The sequence below is a fragment of the Corvus kubaryi genome, unplaced genomic scaffold (assembly GCF_017639235.1).
Source record: "Corvus kubaryi isolate FWS band 111438036 unplaced genomic scaffold, C.kubaryi_AGA036_p1.0 split3-37304, whole genome shotgun sequence".
Lineage (NCBI taxonomy): Eukaryota > Metazoa > Chordata > Aves > Passeriformes > Corvidae > Corvus > Corvus kubaryi.
The window spans coordinates 2,123,465-2,131,769 of NW_024582087.1; the positions used below are offsets into that span (position 1 = coordinate 2,123,465).

The 8,305-nt window shown below is 58.5% G+C and overlaps 1 protein-coding gene across 2 annotated transcripts in view; it reads left to right on the forward strand.

The window, feature by feature from the left end:
- The first annotated feature begins 5,600 nt into the window (after window positions 1-5,600).
- The window catches only part of RIMS3 (regulating synaptic membrane exocytosis 3), a 15,828-nt gene continuing 13,123 nt past the window's right edge, over window positions 5,601-8,305 (forward strand). The window contains exon 1 of one of the 2 annotated variants that reach the window (XM_042015566.1): window positions 5,601-5,678. The gene's annotated coding sequence lies outside the window, so the exon portion shown is untranslated. Of the gene's footprint in view, window positions 5,679-6,684; window positions 6,715-8,305 lie in introns of those variants that run through there. The other variant, XM_042015567.1, reaches the window with a different exon arrangement.

Below are 8,305 nucleotides of genomic sequence, written 5' to 3' on the forward strand. Positions count from 1 at the left end.
GCCCTTTTTTGTCCCCCCCTCCCCTCCCCGGGCTGGGCCGCGGCGGCGCGCGCGGGCGCGTGACCCGGCGGGGATCTCGCGAGATTTGCCGGGGGGCGGAAGTGGGCGGGGCTGATGGCGGGCGGAGGGATCGGGATGGGCCGGGATGGATCGGGACAAACCGGGACAAACCGGGAGGGAGCTCGGTGGCCGCCGTGCCTTGAGGGGCAGCCAGACCCTTGCTCTGGTGCTGATCTGCCCTGTTCTAACCTCCCGCGGGTCCAAGGCGTTAGGCGTGGTGTGGGCAGCCTTCCAGTGTTTTTCCTGCTTTATTAAAAAAAAAAAAGCAGGAATGCTGGGATGTTTTCCAAGCTTGTTTGCTTCTCTGTGGAGTATCCTTGCGATAAATTGGGTGGTAGATAAATCCATTAGAGATGTTGGATAAAGATGCTTTGGGTATGATGAGTTGCAGTGATTTGGCATTTTCTGGGAATTTTTTAATAGGAGTTCGTTTGGAATGGAATTTAAATACATCCAGAGTTCCTGAGCTGACTCACTCTCAGAGTCCCATTATGTAGCTCAACTATATCTGCCCACAAAAGAAGAACAAGAACTGTTTTACATATCTGGGAGACCACAGAGTTCTGATTGTTCACAGTGCGGGAGAAAAATGTTCCCGAAATCAACTTAAATAGATAAAGGAATTAAAGATCCTTTTTCTCTCTGAGTGGAGACTCGAGGCAGCTGACAATCAGAACAAAACCCAAAACCAACCACACAGGGAGGGGAAGCAAAGGAGATTTTTCTGTGGGCCAGGGGAAGACTTAACACCTGCAGAAGGTGGAAATTCCCCTCGAATCCATCAGTTCTGGAAGGACATCCAGTGGGAATGATGAGCAAAATTAATGAGGGGATCTGTATTTTTCATGGGAAGTGGATTTTTATTCCTTTCAAGCTTCTCCTCAAAGCCACACAGGGCTGGAGCTGCTGCCTCCTCGTCTGGGAACTGCCACCTCCTTTCCCACAGGGATCCCATCCCAAAGATCCTCCAGGACCCTGCTGGTGGAGTGATCCCTTCCCTCTGTGCCAGCTCCACCCTGTGGATCCCCACAATTCCATGGAGGAACCCGAGGACTTCACTCCCAGCCCTGGATGGATGTGACAGCACGTTGTTATCCATGGTAGGAGTCTCAGGGATCTCTGGAATTCTTCCTTAACGGATTAATTATATCAATTAGCAGTAAAAAAGCAATATTCTATTCGATTTCTTTTGTTTGTTTTTAATGCATTTCCAACAGAATTTTGCTGCCTTTCTGCAGCTCCACTGCACCAGGATATCCCTGGCAGTGCCATCCCAGGGATCATCCAGGGACACTTCCAGCCTGCCTGAGCTGCTCCCTCAGCACAGGAGGATTTTTCTCCTGCCATCCTGGACCCGGCTCAATCCAAAGTCTGTGCCCTGCTCCTGCCAGCTCTCCCAATTCCCAGCCACTGCTTCCCTCACTCCAGGACATGGCAACACTGAGGGGTGACTCACGCTGCCTCAGGATTTTTCCCATGAAAAATTCCCATGAAAAAATTCCCTTTTCCTTAGGAATGACTGCATTTTTGCCTCCTCATTGTCCTTCTGGTGCCCCAGTTTGCAGCCTGGCAGGTTTCTCTTTCTTTTTTTTTTTTTTAAATAGAGTTTTTAATATCATTGTTCAGGATATAAAAATAAATCCCTTGAAATATTGTTTGGGATGAGAAAGGAAAGTCGGATCCCACGGGGCTGCTGCGCTTCCAGTCACCCTTCCCAAAATTGGTGGCTGGCTCTGCCCTGCCAGAGGACAAAATCCCATTCCCTGCAGGCACAGGGATTTGGGATCTGTGCTTTCTGTGGAAGAAATGTAGGAAATGGGACAAATTTCTGTGTCCTCCGTGGGTTGGGAGCTCGGCTGCCCCGGAGGCTCCGTGCTGGCGCTGGAGTGGGAAATGTCTTGCAGCAAATTCCTGCAGTTTTATTGGAAGTCTTGCGACTGAGGGCACTTGCAAGGCAGCCAAGAGAAATAAAAGTCGGGATCACGGAGTGGTTTGGGTTGGAAGGACATTAAGGATCATCCAGTTCCATCCCTGCTTCCCACTATCCCAGGTTGCTCCAACCTGGAATTGAACACTTCCAAGGATGGAAGCTCCCAAGCTGCTCTGGGAAATCCATTCCCCACCCTCATGGCTGCTCCACTTTGGGGTTAGTTTTTCTTTAATTCCTGAATTTTTGAGCCATTTCCTTCTGTTTCAGCAGCTAGGCCGACAATCCATCCCCACAATTCCCTGGAAAACGCCTCATTTATTAATTAATTACCCTGCACCGATGCTGCTGCCAGGCCCAGCTGTCTGAGCACCCAGCTTGGATCCAGGGATTTCTGGACAATCCCCCCCCTTGCTCCTCCTCCTCCTCCTCCTCCTCCTCCCCCCCCCCCGGATCCTTTTGTGCAGCTCCCTTTCCTCCCCACCTGCTCCCTTCTCCACCAGCAATGGATCCATTGTCTGGAGCTGCTCAGCTTTTCCCACAGGGATTGCAGCTCCCTGTCAGCCTGCCCGGAACGTGGAGGAGCCAAGGAAAACAAGAAACAGGGGGGTGGAAAAAAAAAAGGGAAGGAGAAAGTGCTTTTCCACTCGGAATTCGGGGGTGCCTCGGGGAGTTTGGACTCGTCCAGCACCTTCCACCTGCTCATCCCATCCCTCCCACGCTTCCCACTGCACCCCAGGCCTGGATTTGGGAGCCACGGATTCGTTTGGCACCAAGGAAAATCAGCTCGGAGCAGCCTGGCCCTTCCCAGCTCAGCCCCCGCCATCCCCTGGGATTCCCATTCCAGCAGGACTCTGGATTTATCCCAAACAAGCTGTTGCTTTGGGGCAATAATCCACAGGCACGGGAAAACCTGGATATAAATTCTTCCTGGACATGGACACGCTGCCTTTGTGGATCTGCAGGAAAAAGGGGCCATTTAGGGCCAGATTTTGGGGCCTGACCCTTTGTGCCACATTCCCAGCTGGTGCCTCTCCTAGCTGGGATGATCCATATGATATTTAAGGATATTTAAGGATATTTAAGGATATTTAAGGATATTTAGGAATATATCTATGCCTGGACACTGATTTTTGAAACCTTCTGCTTTGAAATTAAACCCCAGGAAGATAATTTGACCTTTGGGTGTTGCCAAAGGATTCTTTGGGAGCCCAAAATTCCCGAGGGATGATCCAGGGTCAACCCTGGGCTTGTGGGTCCCCTTTCGTGCTCAGGTCTGAACCTGTCCCAGGAAATTTTACCTTTCCTGATCCACATGGGAACTCCCAAAGGAATCCTGCTCTCCTCCATTTTCCCAGCCCTCCTTCTCCAAGGAGGAGCCGCCAGAAACCAGGAAAACCCCCCAAAACTTTAGGATCAGCACTGGGAGCGGGGGTGCTCAGCCTGGCGCTCACTGGGAAGCCCCATTCCCAATATTCCCACATTTTGCTGGCAGTGGGCAGAGGATTTCCCAGGAAAGCACCTCCTGCCCAGTTCAGCCCCCTGGCTGTCCCAGTATCCCACTGGTGAGCGCGGAGATTTTCCAGCGTCTCCACACGGCTCCTGCTCCTGCCAGAAGTGGGACACGGCCCCCAGCAGGGAGCAGGGAAGGAGCTGACGCAGCTTTGGCACTTCCAGAGGGGCCAGGGATCATCCCACACCCAGGGCAGGGACTGGCACCTTCCCAGGGCAGGGTTATTCCAGGGAATACCCACTGGGATTCCCAATCCTGCCATAAACCAGCCCCTCTCCATAACCCTTCTCCAAGTGCAGCTTCTCCTTCCCTGAATGCAGCTCCAGGGCCTCCAGGACAGCCCCAGGACCACCCTGGGAAGCTCCAGGATGCCCCAGAGCAGCTCCAGGATCACCCTGGGAAGCCTCCAAATCCCCTGGGAAGCTCCAGGACCCTTCTGGGAATCCCCAAAGTCCCTTGGGGCAGCTCCAAGGCCCTCCTGGGCAGCTCCAGAACTCACCTGGGAAGCCCCAAAGTCCTCTGGAAAACTCCAGGATATCCCAGAGCAGCTCCAGGATCCTCTTGGGAAGCATTAGTCCTCTGGGAAGTTCCAGGACCCTCCTGGGAAGCCCCAAAATGCCCTGGGGAAGCTCCAGGATACCCCAGGACAGCTGCAGGACCCTCCTGGGAATCCCCACAGTCCCATGGGCAACCCTAGGATGCCCCAGGGCAGCTCCAGGACCTTCCTGGGAAACCCCAAAATCCTCTGGGAAGCTCCAGGATGCCCCAGAGCAGCTCCAGGGCAGCCCCAGGGCCCCCCAACAGCCCCAGGACATCCCTGGGAAACCCCAGGATGCCCCAGAGCAGCTCCAGGACCTTCCTGGGAAGCTCCAAAATCCCCTGGGAAGTCCAAGAACCCCCCCAACAGCCCCAGAACCCCGACATTCCCACCCCTTCCCTGTGTCTCCGTTGCCTCCCCCTCTCTCCAGGACCACTCCATGGGCAGTTTCCCACCCTATCCCAGGGAATGGCAGCACGTGGCACCCACGGGGGCTGCAGATCCCGGGCTCACCCTCACAGGGACACCTCTCCCGGGCTCCCCCACATCCAGAGGGCTCATCCCTATCCACATCCTGCCCGGAGCCCCTGCAGCCGAGCTCCGGGAATCCTCTTAGGGGACTTTTAGCGGGATAATCGCATTGAGCCACCCCCTTGGTGCCGGCACAAACCCAAAAGGGAAAGGGGAAGGTGCCAAGGAGCCGGCAAAGCTGAGCTCCTTAAGGAATTAAGAGACATCGGAGATGGGAGAGCTCTGATGGGATCTCAGGACAAGGCTGAGGCTCGGGGGTTTGTCCATCCAGGGAAGCAATTCCCAGGGGATTGGTGTCACACAGCTTGGAATCTGCAGCACCAAAGCATTCCCAGTGTGAGCTTGGTGATCCCAGAAAAACCAAAGGAAGCGAAAAACTGCCAATGGAACTGAAAACTCCATTGCCATGAAACTTCCTGCCGTCCAAAAGCAGCTGGAAAAAAATCCTTCGGAGAATCCTTTAGGGACATTGTTTTCATTATCTCTTCCCCCAAACAACGTGTTCCCAGGACTAGCACTTCCTCCACAAAGCTGGAAATTTCATGGAATAGCCTTCCCTGCTGGGAGAATTCCGGCTGGTTTTCCAAACTCTTCCTCACCAAGGCCTCTCTGGACAACCTCCCTCCTCCCTGAGTTTGTTTATATGCTTTGAATCCCGTTAGGAAACCATTCCCTCCTTCAGCGCTGCTTTATCCAAGTTTCCATATTTAGTTCTTCCAGCTATTCCTGTTCCTGAACCAGCTTTCCTGCCGGGACCTGCTGCATCCCAGTTTTTCCTTCCAGCAGCTGCCACGGCGGGGGGGAATTATCCCACATCCTCCCTTCCCCTTCCCACTGACCCACCCCGATCCCAAATCGCTCCCCAGGCCCTAATCCCGCGATTGGGAACGCAGTGAGGGCCGGGTGCCGGTGCTGTCCATGGGATGGGGAGCTGGGAATTGTGAGGCTGGCGGGATTTTAGGGAGGGACAGAGTTAAGGAAGGTTTCCTCGTGGCACGTGGCTCCATGTCAGCCGGCAGAGGCAACGCAGGGAAAGCGCCGGAGGAATTCACTGGGAGCAGGGAGACGCTGCTTAGAGGGAAATCGGTGTTTGGATCCCGGCAGCCAAGGTGAGTCCAAGGGCAGCGCCGGAATCGCCGCCTCTCCGCCCAAATTCCTCCTTCGCCGGGATCCAGGGCTCTGGGGGTGTCCCCATTGTGTCCCTGTCCCCCTGGGTGTTCCAGCGGGATCGGGGCCGGGAGGGTTGTGCATTCCCAAATCCCAGGCTGAGCAGGATCGGCTCCAGCTCAGCCCGGAGGCTCCCGAGGTGCCGGGGTCTGGCTGGGGACTCTTGGGGTCCAGGTGGGGACAGCAGGGAGGTGGCAGCTGCTCTTGGGGTCCAGCTGGGACAGAAGGGGCAGGTGGCAGCTCCAGAGTCCAACTGGTGGCTGGAGGGTCCAGCTGGAGGATCTTGAGCTCCAACTGGGGGGTGTGGGTTTGGTTGGGGGCTTTGGGGTTCGTTTGATGGGTGTAGGGCCCAGTTGTTGGGTGTAGGGTCCAACTGGAGGCTCTCGGGGTCCTGTTGATGGGTGTAGGATCCAGCTGGAGGCTCTTGGGGTTCGGTTAATGGGTGTAGAGTCCAGCTGATGGGTATAGGGTGCAGTTGGAGGCTCTGGGGTTCAATTGCTGGCTGTAGGCTCCGGTTGAAGGGTACAGCCTCTGTCTTGCACCTCTTGGGGTTCAATTGCTGGGTGTAGGATCCAGCTGGTGGTTCCTGAGCTCTGTTTAATGGCTCCAGACTCCAGTTGAAGGCTGTAGGGTCCAGCTGGAGGCTTTTGGGGTCCAGCTGCTGGCTGCAGGTTCCAGTTGAAGGCTGTAGGGTCCAACTGGAGGCTGCTGGGGACCGGCTGCTCCTTCCATCATCTCTTCGGATCCACCTGATGGCTGCACGGTCCTGCCACCGCCCTTTGGGGTCCGGCCGCCACCTCCCTTCGCGCTGCTCCCGGGCCGGTCCCTCGGGGGCTGCCGGTCCCTCGGGGGCTGCCGGTCCCTCTCCGCTCCGCCCGGGCCGTCGGGGCCGGGCCCGGGGCTCCCCCGCCCGCCGCTCCCAGCAGCCCGCCGGGAACGGGGGAGGAGCGGGCAGGGGCGGCGGCGGCGGCGGCAGCGGTGAGTGCCCGCGGGGTGCGGCGCTCCGGGCGCCCGGGACAGCGGCGACAGCCCCGGGCCCCGCGGCCACCGGGCCGAGCGGGGCCGCACCTGCCCCGGAGCATCCCCGGCCGCCGGCGGGGGAGCGGGGGAGGTGGATTTTGGGGATGCCCGGTACAGCTGCGGTACCGGGGAGCAGCGGGATGCGCGCTCCGGGAGCCACGGGAGGGGGGATGGAGGGAGAGGAGGGGTCTCGACTCCCGTGGGGACAACGCCGGGGGTCCCCGCGTACCCCACGGCTGCCGGCACCCCTAAATCACCCCCCAGGCTCTGAGCTGGGATGCGAACCCCTCAAAATCAGCGCTGCGCCGAAAACGGGGGAGCTACGGCCGCGCTCCCCCCGTTCCCGAGGGCTCCCGGGGCCGCTTTCCCGGAGCCTTTCCCGGTGCGGGGCGGGCAGCTCTTCCCGGCCGGCGGCTCGGCACCGGGAGCGCCTTCCCGTGCCATCCATCATCCCGCTGAAAGCCCGTTGACGTCAACCCCGTCCCGTGCACGGCGGTCCCAGCACCGGGAAAACCGGGATAGGGACCGGGAAAAGCGGGGAGGGTCCTGGGGAGGGTCTGCCCCAGGACATCGCACGGGGCTCTCCTCGTCCTGGGCTTCCCGGCATCTCCAGCCTGGGATTCGTACGTGGATTTGCTTCTTCCTCGATCCAGAGCCTCTCCCGCCCTCTGTGGGGTTTGGGGCAGGTGCTGTGGTCGGTTCTGGAGGGAAAATTAAGGAGTGGGTGAGGAAGGGTGAGAGGATGCCCTGGGACGGGCAGAGCTCCTGTGCTGCTCCCTCGTGCCGCAACCACGGGGACAACAAGTGGGGACAGCCCGAGGGCAGCGTGGGCATCACCCTGGCACCCCAACGGGCACGGGCCTGGCTGCTCACAGGGTCCCCTCTGTGCCCCCAAATGGTGCCCAGGGCCACATGTAGGAGCTGGCATTGAGCTGCAGGATGGCTCCCATGGCAGCTGGTGGCTATGATGGGCTCTGTGGTGGTCAGTGCCCACCCTCAGGGGTCAGAGGGGCTCTGTGGTGGTCAGTGCCCACCCCCAGGGGTCTGACGGGCTCTGAAGTGGTCAGTGTCCACTTTCAGGGGTCCAGGACCCATGGCAAGGGGGCTTCTGAGGCTGAACGCCATCCCTGGGTGCCCAGGGAACATCCCGGGGGCTGCGCTGCCTGTCTCGATTGTGCGCTGGGAGTGGGAGGCTGCGGATCCTGTGGGATCACGGGATGGGCTTCACTTGCAGCCCAAATCCAGGGCTTTGCTGCCAGCCACGGGAGCCTGGGATCATTTTTCCACCGTAGGACAAGGGACCACCTGCCCAAACCAGCCCTGGCTGCTCCCAAACCAGCCCTGGCTGCTCCCACACCAGCCCTGGCTGATCCCCCTGGCTGATCCCAAACCAGCCCTGGCTGATCCCCCTGGCTGCTCCCACAGCAGCCCTGGCTGATCCCCCTGGCTGCTCCCACAGCAGCCCTGGCTGATCCCCCTGGCTGCTCCCACAGCAGCCCTGGCTGATCCCCCTGGCTGCTCCCAAACCAGCCCTGGCTGATCCCCCTGG